The sequence below is a fragment of the Chenopodium quinoa genome, unplaced genomic scaffold (assembly GCF_001683475.1).
Source record: "Chenopodium quinoa cultivar QQ74 unplaced genomic scaffold, ASM168347v1, whole genome shotgun sequence".
Classification (NCBI taxonomy): Eukaryota; Viridiplantae; Streptophyta; class Magnoliopsida; order Caryophyllales; family Amaranthaceae; genus Chenopodium; species Chenopodium quinoa.
In genome coordinates this window covers 1,801,903-1,816,971 of record NW_018742817.1, presented here as the reverse complement: position 1 = coordinate 1,816,971, position 15,069 = coordinate 1,801,903, and positions in this window count along the sequence as shown.

The window sequence follows — 15,069 nt, the reverse complement described above, 5'->3', positions numbered from 1 at the left end:
AGCAACATAATAATAATCATAATAATAATCATAATAGCCAAAATAATAATAATAATTAAATTAATCATGTTAAAAATAAAGCATAATAATAGCAAGATCCTAGGCATGATACTAACAAGATTAATAACAAACCCTAGCATGTCACTAAACATTAAAGATCAAAGTTTTAACCCTAACATGATACTAACATGAATATTAGGAAAGAAATAGGAAGCATCACAAAAATCATAATTGATATAAGGAACTTATTGTTGTCACCCTAAACATGATTTCTATATCATAGTATCAATAAAGCAATTAAAGCACTTACTTGGATGCCTCGTACTTCTTTCTAATAACAAAATACACACGTTAGTAACTTCAAGGAAAATAATAATCAAAGAATTAAATTAAATAATTGAAATAGATATTTAGGACCAAACCCTCAGAAATATCAAACCTTTCACGTCTAGGGCGAAGGCAACTTCGAACTTGGCTAGGTGTGTCTAGTGCTAATGAGTGGGGAATTTTGTTTGTAAAAGGCTTGGTTTAGAAAGAGAGAGAAAATCAAGAAATTATTGATGAGATTTGATGATTTGAAAAAGGGGAGATATGACCTCTATTTATAGAGAAAAAAGAGGGTCAAAGAATAAGAAAAGAATCCGAATTCGAATCGAAATAAAACTCGATGGACAGCAGTTTTTGCAGATTTTGTTTTTATCATATCTTTTGATCCAGATGTCCAAAAAAGGCATATAATATGTCGTTGCTAAGCTCTTGAAGTCTAATTTCTAACCCAATAAGAATCAGATTAAACTATTTTGTAAATAAAAAGATATGGCCGAAATAGTAGGACGGTGTCAGTTTTGGATAGAGTTTTGTATTTCTTTCATATCTTTTTCGTTATAGCTTGGAATTAATATTATAATGTATCATTGGAAAAATAATTTCAAGATATATCCAACCATTTTAAATTTTTATAAATATTATGAGGCAAAAAATTAATATCTTACTGTCTTTGAACATCTTTAAATTCGAATAGAATTAGGATTTAAGAAAGGAAAGTTTTTATTTAACTCAAATTCTTTAATCTTATCTTTTCAAAAAGAATAATTAAGATCTGTTAGAAACTTATAGAAGCTTCTAATTAATCATAATTAGTTTAGGAATAGGATTAGACCTTTGGACCCTCCACATGATCATTGGATCGTAGGTAAAAACCGGTTTGGGCCCAGTTTAGTATTTTGGCCATAACTTCCTCATTATTCATTGGAATTGGGCTTATAATATATCATTGGAAAGGTCTTTTCAAGCACCATACAACTACACCATTATTGGACCCATATCATGGAACAAACTAAACTGGAATGCACGTTTTTCAAAAATAGGGTAAGAAAAGAAATATTTTCAAAAACAGAAAGAAGAGATATTTTAATAAAAACATCTTCATCACTAGACTTTTCACACTTTCGTTTGTTCGATAATCAATGACATAAAAGGTATTCATCACTGGGTTTGGTTTTGGGGAGACACATTTGGGTGTCTACAGGAGGATAGCTTGGATTTGATTGAATTTTCCTATAATAATAGTTATCATGCGAGCATTGGAATGGCTCCATTTGAGGCATTATATGGGAGAAAGTTTTTTAGTTTAATTTGTTGGAACTATATAAGTGAAACAATTATTCTAGGGCCTCAAATGATCGAGGATACAGTGAAACAAGTAAGGGAAATTCAAGCTAAGATTCAAGCAGCTCAAGATCGCCAAAAGAGCTACGCAGATTTGAAGCGTGGAGAGGAGGAATTCAATGTTGGTGACAAAGTATTATTAAAGGTATCACCAATGAAAGGAGTAATGAGATTTGGGAAGAAAGGAAAACTGAGCCCAAAGTACATTGTTCCATATGAAATATTACAAAGAATAGGCAAAGTAGCTTATAGGTTGGCCTTACCTATGGAGCTAAGCAAAGTGCATGATGTATTTCATGTGTCTCAATTAAGAAGGTACATACCTGATAAATCCCATGAGCTACAACCTGAAACCACTGAGCTAGACCAAAGTTTAACCTATGGAAGAGAGACCTGTCAAAATTCTTAACAGTAAAGGGCGTAGTATACACGCAATCAGAATGTTAAAATTGTGAAAGTGCTATGGTCTAACCAAGAATATGAGGAAGCCACTTGGGAGGCAGAAGATGAAATGAAAAAGAAATACCCAGAGTTGTTTCAGGTATGTTGTTTACGGGGACGTAACTCGCTTTCTTTTAGGGGGGTAGAATGAGGTAGAATTTCGTGATTTTTCCCTATATTTTAAGTTATTTTTGTGTTTTTTTCTCAATATTAATGAGTATTTTGAGTTATTGTGTTCTCAATGAGACACAAAAAGGTAAAGGTATGACAAAAAGTACAGCAATATTATACTAAGTGAGGTAAATCTTTGAATTTTGTTTCCCAATGTTTCGGGACGAAACTTCTTTTAAGGAGGGTAGACTGTAATACCTCGTATTTTTATACGTATTTTAATTAAAATAAGTATTTTGAGAAGTATTTAAGTAAATTGAATTGTTTTATTTAAAGTATTTTAATTATTTATTTTAAATAAGTTTGAAAATATTTATAAAAGGAAAGTTTATTTAATTAATTAATTTGATTAAGTTGGAGGTTAAATTAAGGAAAGTTTTATTTTACTAAAGTTTTATTAGGGACGGGATTAAAAAAATTAAAAGAGCAAATTTAAGGAAAAAGGGTTTGTAGAGAAGGGGTATAAATATCCCACATATGAGGCAAATCAAACTTTGCCCAGAGTGGAGAAAACCCAAGGTAAACTTCTCTCTCTCTCTCTTTTCCTTATATTCTTTCTTTTTCTTTTTCTTTCTTTTTTTTCCTTCCCCTTTTCTTTTTTTTCGGCTCCCCTTCACCACCACCGTCGACCATCGACAGCAGGTGGACGCCCGGCGCCAGCAGCAGGCAGCCACTAGCACTAGTAGCCGGCGTGGTGGTTGCCGCTGCCCTCTCCCCTTTCGAATATATATATATAAAAAAAATTAATCTTTAATGTTAAAAATAAATTATGACTAAATCTAATTGTTAATTATGAGTTTTGGGATTTGATTTTGATGTTTGATTTTAAGTATTATGTTAATTAATTTTCAGATTATGTTTTTAAATAAAAAGCCCCAATTTTTGAAACTCTAGATTCTTGATTTGTAAATTATTGAAGGGTTATGATGTATAATGGTTTAGATCTTTGATTAAAGTGTTTTAGGGCTTAATTATAGCAAGTTTTAACTAAAATATAGTGCTGGAATATTTGGTGGAGCATTTAAAATCAAGTTTCTTTAAGGAGACTTTGAAGTGAGCGATTTTTATTAGTTGTGGCGATTCTAAGATCGTATTCAAGGTACGTTCACGTACTTAGCATAATTATATTGATGTAGTATCATGGTAAATGTGTTTAATTGATTACAAGTAGTATCATGCTAGATTTGGAATGGAAATTATGATTTGGATGTTATTGGTGATTGGATTCTGAAGCATGATTTATTTGTGATGGATTATTGGATGAAAAATTATAGTTCGGAATATTGTTTATGAACCACATATTACTTGTGGCATGTTAGAGAACATGTTTAATTAAACTGAATGTTTAATTGGGTTTGTAATATTGAAAAGGAATTTTATTATGGTTCATATAATTTTATTTGATGCTATAAGCATAGGAATGAGCTATATAAGTGTCTATGTACACGAGGAATTTATTTTATGTTGGTGCCTTAGTGCACTTAAGGTGTTTTTAACACCGAGGGATAGGATTTGTGGCGCTTTGTGCGTTTAAGGTGTCATTGGCACCGAGGTAGAATTAAAAATGATTCAACATTAAATATTATGTGTTCACTAATTATTCAAGAATTAAATTGGCATATTTTATTGATTGAATAATTATTGTTGATTGAATGATTATGGTTTAAGACTCATCACCAAGTCTAATAATATGTAAATAACGTAAAGTGAAAGAGATTACACACCAAAACTCTTGGAACGTATACACCTTGAGTATGAATATATGGGGGGAGTTATGTGACTTTATATTTGATCGCAACTTATACTGGAGTACAGGACGCTATACATTCCTTTTGTTATTATTATGCGCAGGAATTCTGCCACCTATGTGTGGTTATTGATGCTGGCCTAGCACGGTTAGCTCCCGTGTCAATAACCTTAATTTATTTGGGGGGTTGAGTGGGAAACCCGTTCAATGTGTAGTCAACATTAAATAAATTATGTAGCGTCTAGTGAGGAATTTTATTGAATGTTGTATGCTTGAAAAACAGGTGCAACGAGGTAAGATGTGTGTTGATAGGAAATTATATGTTAGTGTGTTAATTACGCTTATGTACTCAGCTTTGTTGATTGTTTGTTTTGTGTGTTTGTTAGCCTTGTCTTTATCTTGGCCCTATGATGACCCATTTTTAATGGAGAGTAGTGGAAACGAGTAGAGATAAGCTTTTCAGGTGATGAAGCATTTTCATGAATGGGCATGAGTGAAGAGCGAATCATGCTAGTTTCTATAAGTATATGAATGTGTTATTACTTTATTTATTTATGACTACATTATTATTTGTGACTAATAAAAAGGGTTTTGAGTTCAGTTTTGTTTTAATAAGGGCCTACAATGGTTCCAAGTTGTAGGTTGATTTTATTTTACTTCGTTTGACTTTAATTTGACTTTACTTTCGTTGATTGACTTTTTAAGTTAACTTGTTTTGAATGGTTTTGAAATTAGTCTTCCGCTGTGTGTCTTTGATAGTTGCCTTAACAGTTTTCAAGGTGGCGGTAACGTCTTAGATATTCCTATTTAAAGTTTTAAACAGGGCAAAACAGGTACTTTAAAAGAAGGGAATTTCTAGGGTGTTACAGATAATTTCTCTTCGCTTTTGTTTTTGTTTAACCCTTTTGTACAACATCGAGGATGGCATGTCCCCCTCCCTAACCCACTTATCCTTTAAGTGTTGTTGCCAGTAATGGAAATCGATTTCACAGTTCGGGATTATATTGTTGATTCCTATTACAAATTCTTCGCCCTCACTGGTTGTGGAAACCGTTGACCCTATAGGGATAAATTACTAGTGACATTTCTCCAATTCACTCCCAAAAAAGTTATATTATCAAGGCACCATTTTTGAGCTTTTGCACAAAAATAATGAAGAAATTCGGCAAGAATAAACATGCTTGAACCATTCACAGTACTCGCCCAAATTATCAGCCCTCAAGTGTATTTCTAAAAAATTTAAGCACCATCTTTCTAGTTTATAAGGTCGATTTGATCTTGGAAGTGTTGGATCCGAGTCATACAAATTGTCGCATGATCCGAAACTATAATTGATTCATGGTGAACTCTCCCTTTCGTAAAATCACCAAACCATTGATTAATACATAATGCCTTATCTAATCTTTCCATGATGAGACCCCCATTCAACCTTTTATTCATCCAAGTAAACCGAGGTCTCGAGAATAGAACATCCATAAAATCATTTTCCAAGCGCCAATCCACAAAATCATTAAGACCCCTAATTAAAGTAGAGCCACCCAATTTGTCTTGTAAGGAATCAATTTGGTTAAAATCCCCAATAATTTGACAATTTGGGGTTAAAGAAAGTAAAGTAGAAAGTTCACCCCATACTCTAGGTCTCTCCTCAACCTTAGGCTCTCCGTACAAAAACAAAACATTTCTATTACTTCCATTCACTTCTTTGAGATTACATAAGATAAAGTTTGGAGTTAGGACAATGCAACTACAATCCCCATGAAACCAACTAAAAACCGCAAGTCCCCCCTAGTACCTTCCGAGTCTACTCCATAAGAAAAATTTGGATTAAATGGATCAACTAAAAGCTTAACATCATTAAAGGACATCTTAGTTTCCGATAAGAACAAGAAAGTAGGAAATTTAGTAGTAATTAGCCACACTAAGTAAGGATGTGTGTCATTGAGACCCCTACAATTCCACAATTGAATTTTCATATATCCATCGGGGGCTGATTTGGCGCAGCCACCTCACCAAAACATTCATCCATCGAGCTCATAATTGCATTTTGTACTTCAATTTCCATGTCATCATCACCACTAGTTTGCCTTGAAGTCACTTCCTCGCTTCTCCTCTTTTTGGACGGGCTAGAGTACGAGGACGAAGTGGAAGTTTGAATTTTCCGCTTTCCCTTGTATTTCTTGAGGTGAGAAGAATGTACTTTTACCCCCCCCCCCATTTTCTTGCAATATCCACATCCGAAATTGCCTTCGATTTGAACTCGAAACACATTCCTTTATCCCTTTGCCATAAACTGAAACCTCCCTTTTCTGACCACCTTTCTAAAGTCCGACGTCTTTTCCTTGCTACCCAATCCAAGTCATAAGAGCTCTCCCTAACTGACCCATCATAACAAGATCGAGACATATAGTGGATGTCCTCCCTTTCTCTTTTCTTCGGCCAACCCCCTGTACAATCCATCAAGCTCAACATACGCGATTCATTGAGAGGCAGATCTTGCGAGGCCGGAGAGTTTTGAGAATCATACTCCATTGTCGGCATGTGAGGGAAATTTGGCTCAAAGAGTGGAGCACTATCCGGCAGAGGTTCAGGGAAAACTCTCGAAGTAGCCCTGCTACTAGTGAGAGAATGCACAAGCCTTCTACCTTCTTCAATAATGTTTCTAACATAAGGCAAGATAGAAGTATTAGGGGAGGAGATACGCGTTACCCTTGGTTGAGGGGGTGGATCCAGGAGGAATTGCGACGGAGTTGGGACACTTGTTGGTGGCTGCGAAACAAACCCATTATTAGCAACGTCCTGAAGAAGACCTGTTGGCGCTGAGAAGTTAAATGCGTGAACGATGTTGCTGCCCAATCCGAAATTCCCAAGGCGTTGAACAAAGTCGACCCATGCCCTTGTTGCTGACTTTGATGATTAGCAGCACTAGAGGATTGCCCCACCTCGAAGGAGGAATTCAAAAATCTATGTTGCGGAATAGGGGGAATTTCGGCCCTTTGCTGAGATTGGGTTGGGCTCCAACTTGGCGGGGATCCGGTTGTAATCTGTAACCAGCCACCAAAGCATGTCATGGCTAGTTCTTCATCTTCAGATGGGCCCCTTCTAGGCCCCTGTTGCCGCAACGGGAAAAATTAGGCAAATGGATCACCCTACAGCCCATAGTTTATTTGTTATACCCACGCTTATATGAGGTTTTTAGTTCAATGATAACTAATACAATTAGGCACAAGGGATATGATTAAGTGTTCTGTATATAAGAATTAATTATTATATTATATTTAAGCTATCTATATACATTTTTATAATTAAGTATTAATGTATGTGTATATGAACACTTTGTTTGATACATGAGATTGTCAAGACTAAATTAAAAAGCTTGCATTGTAAAAGGCCGGTTGTTGAATTTATCATACCCATATGCAAGGATTAACGGGAGGTTACCTTTGTTTATTGTATGCAATCCTTGCACATATATGATCAATAATATATATTGATGATCAATTTTACACACATTTTAGTTTAAACGACGTTGATGCAAGGAATTATTAAATATATACATTTACACCATTCGGAAGATGGATATGAAGAAGTACCATTGCTTATATGATTAAGACATTATTCAATCAAATAAAAAAATTGATATATACCCAGATTACATAGGATACTCCAGAAGATTGACATATGATGTCCAATAAGATTAGCATGTATCAAGATTATAAATATACAAGAGCATAAATTACTATTAAATAGAGTATCAATTGATCGTCTTAGTAAAAACGTAACTCATATTAGAGTTATCATATCACATTATATACATGGTCATGCATGAAGTAATTTGTATAAAGAAATCAATAATAGAAAGTTATCAAAATAGTTTGAAGTTAGATTTGGGAAAATTATTTAATGTGATATAAGTAAGGTCATCCGAACTTACAGACTTGTTATGAAATCTTGAAGATTTATTTGATATATATAAATAATGTGCTGACTTTATTTCCTGTCATAAGTGTAAAACGAATTGAAAGAACACTATTTGAATAACGTGAAAAAAAAAATCAAGAGATAAGTATTGACATTGAGCAACTTTGAATGCAAACAAGAAATAGGTGACCATAAGTTCACCGCAATAATTTATATGTAGCCAAGCATTAGGTGACTTGAAAATCACCATATATAGTGGTATATATATTATACAAGTAATATAATTAGTAAAATGATCTCTTGATTGGGGCTATCGTGTGTCAGCACATAAGAATTAATACAAGAAAGATATAACTGCACAATTCATGACCCCCCCTTCCCCCACCATTGATATTGATCTCCAAAAGAGAATAAAATTATGAAATATTTATCAAAATACATTTGAAAATTACATTACTCTCTAGAAGAGATAAAAGTTTGTTGATTATGGTTCTCTTAAAGGATGGTATTTGTTGCACATAAAATTACATGCTAAATTTGTTAAGAATTTAGCTCCCCTATATTTAGGATATTTTACCAAATTAGGGGGAGAAGATTGAAAGTTGGCAATTATTACTTGATCCCCATAATTGGCAATTAATCTAAGAGGCTTATATGTCATCTTTTATCTATATATATTATCAAGATATATTGTGAATAACTCTACGATTTGATTTGTATTCCGTTATGACTCTATTCAGAGACATAGAAGATATATTTTGGTCATAGTGAAATTATGTGCGTACACAGAGATAAATCTTGCCAATATCTATTACTCAAATCTCTACGTACACCTATAGTGTAGATCATATGATTAGTTCCAATATAAAGATATGATACATGGCAAGATAGTGCAGTTAATATTTTTGGATAGCATAAAACATTGTTAAATAATATTGTATGGAATACCTTATAAGTAAAAGATCAAGATATATCTAAATTATTAATGATGGCCGAAAATATGAGCAAAGTATGATGGCGGAAGATGCATTCTGATATCATTGTTTATATAGCATTTAAATGTTACATGAAAGAATTTTATGATACCAGTATACGATGGAACTGATAAATATGCATATGCATTAAGTAATGGACTTGTGAAGAGGGGATGTAACACCCCAAAATTACTCTCTAATAATAATGATACAAAACCTGATTAAGAGAGTAGTTTAGGAGCATTACCGCCACATGATTATGTAAGGCTTTTCAAAATACAAATGTTTGCAGTGGAAGATATACATACTTAACTTTTATTAAATAATAATAGTTTTCAAAACTGAATTACACGAGAACTCTTCATGCAAATCGTTAACCAATAAATCTAGACTAAGTGATTATCGCCCTTTGTTGCCAATGCAACATTTAGATCACGTCGACTCATCATCGCCACCTATCTACTTATCATATGTGATAAGTAGGGCCAAGCCAAAAACAAAAGAGAAATACGCGTTAGCAAAAATGCTAAGTACATAACAATGCTAGATACATAAATCATCAATTTTATTTAATTAAACATGCTTTCGTAGATTTCGCATTTTGTAAATAATCGATCATTATTCAAACCTTTCATAAATAGAAATTTCATATTTAGAAACATTCCATAATCAACAACTTTCCAAAAGTAGATTCCAATAGAAATGGAAGATCAACATTTTCATAAACCATTTTCCCAACCTAAGTGTGCACACCCCTCAAGCTAGTAACTCATTTACATAATCTATACTCGAGGAAAGACTAGATCATACAAAGCTCATAGTCTTATCATTTATCTCCGCATAGTGGGAGTCAAGAAAAATCCAATAAACACCTTTGATAGATCAATCTTCCAATTCCCATGTATGGGATGATTAAAATAATAACATTTCCTTTTTAAACAATTGAGTAAACAAAGTAAGTTTACAACCAAACTTATAAAGCATTTAAATATTGAAGATCAAACAATCATTTTTTATTGAAACAAGCTTATAGAATATAGATTATAAACATTTATAAATCATTGTTCAACATTCAAACATAATTCATCATTTAAAACATAAAACACATTTGCATATAAAATCATATAGTTAAAAATCTAGCCACGAATACGTACCTTGATCTTTGCACATAAGTACGGAACTCCTAATTAAGAACTTGAAACTCTCCCTACAATAACCAATAACTCTTATTCAATAACTCTTCAACAATAAACCCAAAGATATAGAATACAAACTCTAAACTAGTTGTACATGAACAACTTAAATATTACACCCTTTTTATAAAATTAATACTTACTTTTATAAACTAATCTTTGGTAATCCATTAATAATAATAATAATAATAATAATAATAATAATAATAATAATAATAATAATAATAATAATAACTAGTAGTGGTGCATAGGTAGTAGTATATAATTAGTAGTTGTAATTAAACTAATAATAATAAGTAAAGAAAATAATAATTATTTCCAAACAATTAGTCCAAAATAGAAGTGTTTTGGAGAGCCCACTTACTTTTAAGACATTTGGTGGGTTTTTTTTATCAAGTAAATTAGGAGAATATAAAACTTAACACTTCTTTTTTTTTTTTTTCTACAGGAAGCACGAACGGGTGACTTGGGTTGGTGGTGTGGCTGGCTGGGCAGAAGGTGGCGGCAGTGGTGCGCCGATGAGGTGGAGGTGGTGCGGCTGGTGGCGCGCGGCCAAGGGATGGTGGTGCATCGGTGGGCGTGGAGAAGAGAGAAACGGGAAAAAATGTGTTTTGAGTATTTTTAATTTGCTGAAATTTTATGGTTATAATTTGTAAATGAATTTGTTCAAATCCTTGCTCTATTAATAGGGAAAATTAGGGATTAAAATAAGATTAAAGGTTGTAACTTTAATTTGCAATTGGTTGTTTTGGAGGTGAAACTTTGAATTGCAATTGGTTAATTTGGGTGGTGCATCTAATGGTTGAGAAGAACTTGATAATGGTGATGGAGTGGATGAACTCCAAGTGTAAGAAAACTTTTTTATCATTAGATTAATAGACTAGGGGAGGTAACATTTGGGGAGGTAAATTGAAAGAATCTTCCATAGTTATGGTGTATGAACATCATACGTTGATGTTGTTGATTGGGGAAGATGGGGTGGGTTTCTATTTTCTTTTTCCTTTAATTTGTGGCTACAAAAAAAAATCTAATTTGGGTTATGTGTAAAATGGACTTCAAAGTATTCTTATGGGTTAGGGAAAAATGATAGTAAGTCATTGGCCCAATAATTATGGTCATGGTTTAGAAAAGGGTTTAGACTCATAGAAATTTTTATCACTTTAAAGTCTTAAAATAATAACTTTATAAATAAAGTTTATCAAAATATAATTTGCTTAATAAATCACTTTGAAATCACAAAGTTTAGAAACTATTTATAAATAAATAACTCAAAATATCTTAGGGAACACACCTTAAAATAAAGTGTATAATATAATTTGAATAAATAGGCTTTAAAATATGGGGTATTATAGGGGATTTATACTAAACGTCCATTTGATGAAGTCGACCTGATTGTGATTATGAAAACTTAAAGAGCTCATGGACCTGAAGTCCAACAAATTATGGATCCAAAAAAAACCACATTGTACAATGTTTTGCATTTTTGAGTCTTACATTCATGTCCATGTATGTATAGGAAGTAGATATGTATCATTCGTCATATACATATATCATCTATATTCTATCATTGTACTTTCTCCGTTCTATTAATATTGCAACAAGGAGGAAATTACGCATCCCAAAACACATTTTATATGCTAAATATCTATAATTGTGTAAGAGTAAAAATTATAAAAAGTTGATATTGTGAAAGTATGTTATGAGACGAATCCAACAAGATCCCACTTGACTATATTTTGCTTAACGTATAACTCATATTATATGGTCAAACAAGAGTGATGAATAGTGCAAAAAGTCCATTGTTGCAATATTAATAGAACGGAGGAAGTATGATATTACTTTATTCACATATCTTTACATTTCATATTGCATTTAAAATTATTATCATTCCTTCCAAATTAATTATGACTTTGATATATAAATGAATATGCATGGCAAGCATTGTAAGAACATTTTGCATGTTTTATGAAAGCATATAATAAGAAAAGATTCAAACTCCAATTGGTAATGGTTTTAGAAGCATATAATGTTCTAATAGCATGTGTATGAACCATGAATGAAATCAAGAACTTAGACATTGTTTATTTATATGTTTATCTTTAAAAATTTTACTTTTAAATATTGCAATATTGATGAGATTTTATCCAAAACTCTAAAAAGATTATTTTGGACTAAATTCATGACATCTCAACCTGTAGTTAGAGCATGTGAGAGTAGTAATGTTTTATTATTTGTATTCTCAAGAGAACTCTCAAATTAAATATAAAATGTATAAAGAACTGAAATTATGCAATACTAATCTGTGTGAATCATTTGTTCCGATCTGGAAGAACCAAAAGGGATGCATTGAGATGATTCATGTTATCGATAATTCTTATTTGATAATGATGATATCAATATGTTTTACGAGTGCTTGATCAAATATTGATAAAAAAATTCAACTATTTATTAATGACCTCCAGAAGAAGGTACAAATACGTCAAATATATAAAAATGGATAAGAACCGTGATTTGTGTATATGAGGATATGTGTTATTATCATGGTATATGAATTTGAAATTTTGTCAAAACGTTGGTACATAAGAAAGAGATCTATACATCATTGCATTATATGTGTATTATTATTCTCATATGTCTGATGACAAGAAGATATAATTTAGCGATTCAAGTAAAGATTTAAAGACTCAAGTGAAATTTGGAAATTAATTATCAACGAAGATTTTGCTTCTACATAGAAGAACTTGCTTGTGTACATATATTGGATTCATTCATTGAAGATCTAAAGTGATGTAAAAATTAGGGGGAGTAAATGCGCTCTACACTCTTTTTCTCTTAACCATGGTTTTATCCCACTAGGGTTTTCTTGTTAAGTTTTTTAACGAGGTAGCATCTCAAGTGTATTATGAAGAAGAATGATGTACTCTTTTTCCTTCACTAGGTTTTTATCCCACAAGGTTTTCCTAGTAAGGTTTTAACGAGTCACAATCTTAAATAATGGACATCCAAGGGGGAGTTATGAAATAGAGTTATGTATGTCCATTAAGTCTTTGTAACTCCCTAGCTTTATTACTTCCTTTTTAACCCCCTTATGGCTTTGCTTCCTTTGTAACCCCCTTGTGTTTTTACTACCTTAATCCTTCACAATGTCTTTACATATTTCTCACATGTATATATAAGTATGACATGGCCCAATGAAGAATGGATATAAACAATGAAGATAACTCTCTACATCTTTCTTTACTCTTCCTCTAATCTCATGTAATTCATAACAATTTTCTGATTTTTAAACTTTTTTTTTTAAGTGTTAACCTAATTAGAACGGGAAACGCGTCAAATTAATAACACCAAGACACCATTGTTGATAAAATAACTTAATTTTCGTTAACGGATATGGCTGACAAAGGGTATTATTGATAAAATATCGTGAGGTGGAGGGCACAACTTATAACTTTGAAAATGCATGAATACATCTTAGAAACCGAAGAACTTGGGGGGCATAGCTTAGAAAAACCCAAAATATAATTATTCTCCATCCATTTCAAAATAAACTAGTGTGTGGCTCGGGCTTCGCTCCGGTCGATACTTTAAATAATTTCACTAAATTAACCTCGTGCGATACACGATTTTAAAATAAGAATTGAATTATAACTACTATTTCCTCAGTTTTCCTAACTAATTTCTAATTAAATATGAATATAACATTCCCAAAAGTGCATAATTTCATATTTAATTAGAAATTTTCAATTAAAATATATTATTAATTATTGTTAACAACTGGTAAATAAGGGGGGCTTCTGGGGGGTGTAATGGTGTGATTAATCGGCGAAAAACCAAAAATACTGATGATATGTATTACGGAAAGAAAGTCTCATCCTTCACTCCCTGGGGGAATATTGATGAAGTATACCGTCTTTTCGTTCGCTTTAACCTAGATGAATGGTTTGGTTAAAAATGTGAACCCTTGGGAGCACCAACCCTACTGAGGTTTCCAGCAACCCCCCAACCTTTTGGATTGAGCGCCCACCTTCTTCTTGTAGGGGTCGGCCATCCATCGTATCGGATGACTGCTCGACAAATCTTAATAGCGCATGCGCTATAATAGCATAATATGTGTAGAAACCCAAAATTTAAAATTTAAAAATTCAAATGGAATATATTTTCAAAGCTATGTTAAATAGGGTAGCTTAAAAAGGAAAAAAATATGACATCATCCTTCCATTTTGAAGAGAAAAAAATTAAATAAAAAAGTGACACGTAGGCACTATGTGGTTTTATCCATCACTCACCCTAACCACCAAAAACCAACCCGCCACCAGGATACCTTCCACCGCCCACCCAACCTAACTACCTTAAACCAACCCACCACTATAAACCCATCCAAAACCACCACAAACTGTGTGAAACCCCCACAAAACCACCGCTAATCATTGTAACCCACCACAAATAGTTGAAACCCACAAACCCACCACAAAATAGACCCCTACAAGCCCTCGAAATTCACAAATCCACCACAAAACAACCCCCTGAAACCCACCACAAAAACACCACAAGCTTTCGAAACCCAACCAAAACCACCACAATCAAAATCGTCGAAACCAACAATCCCACCTTGAAACCAAACCAAAATCCCACCACAGAACAAACCTATAAACTTCTAGCTGTCGAAACTTTTGATGAGGGGTTGGTTGTGACTTGAATCTTATCAAGGAGGGGCAGGCGGAAACAACTTTGATCTTGACGAGAGATGACCATGAGGTCGGTGGTGGTGCTTATAAAGGAGGATAGAGAAAATATGGTGGCGGTGCGATGGTTCTGAGAAAAAAGAGAGAGAAAAGTTATCGTGAATGAAGGTGGCTGAGAGGGAAGAAAGAAAAAGTGTGGTGGTGAATATGGTTTTGAAGGAGGAGAGAGAATGTGGAATAGGGTTTTATTAAGGGATGATTAATTATAATCATAA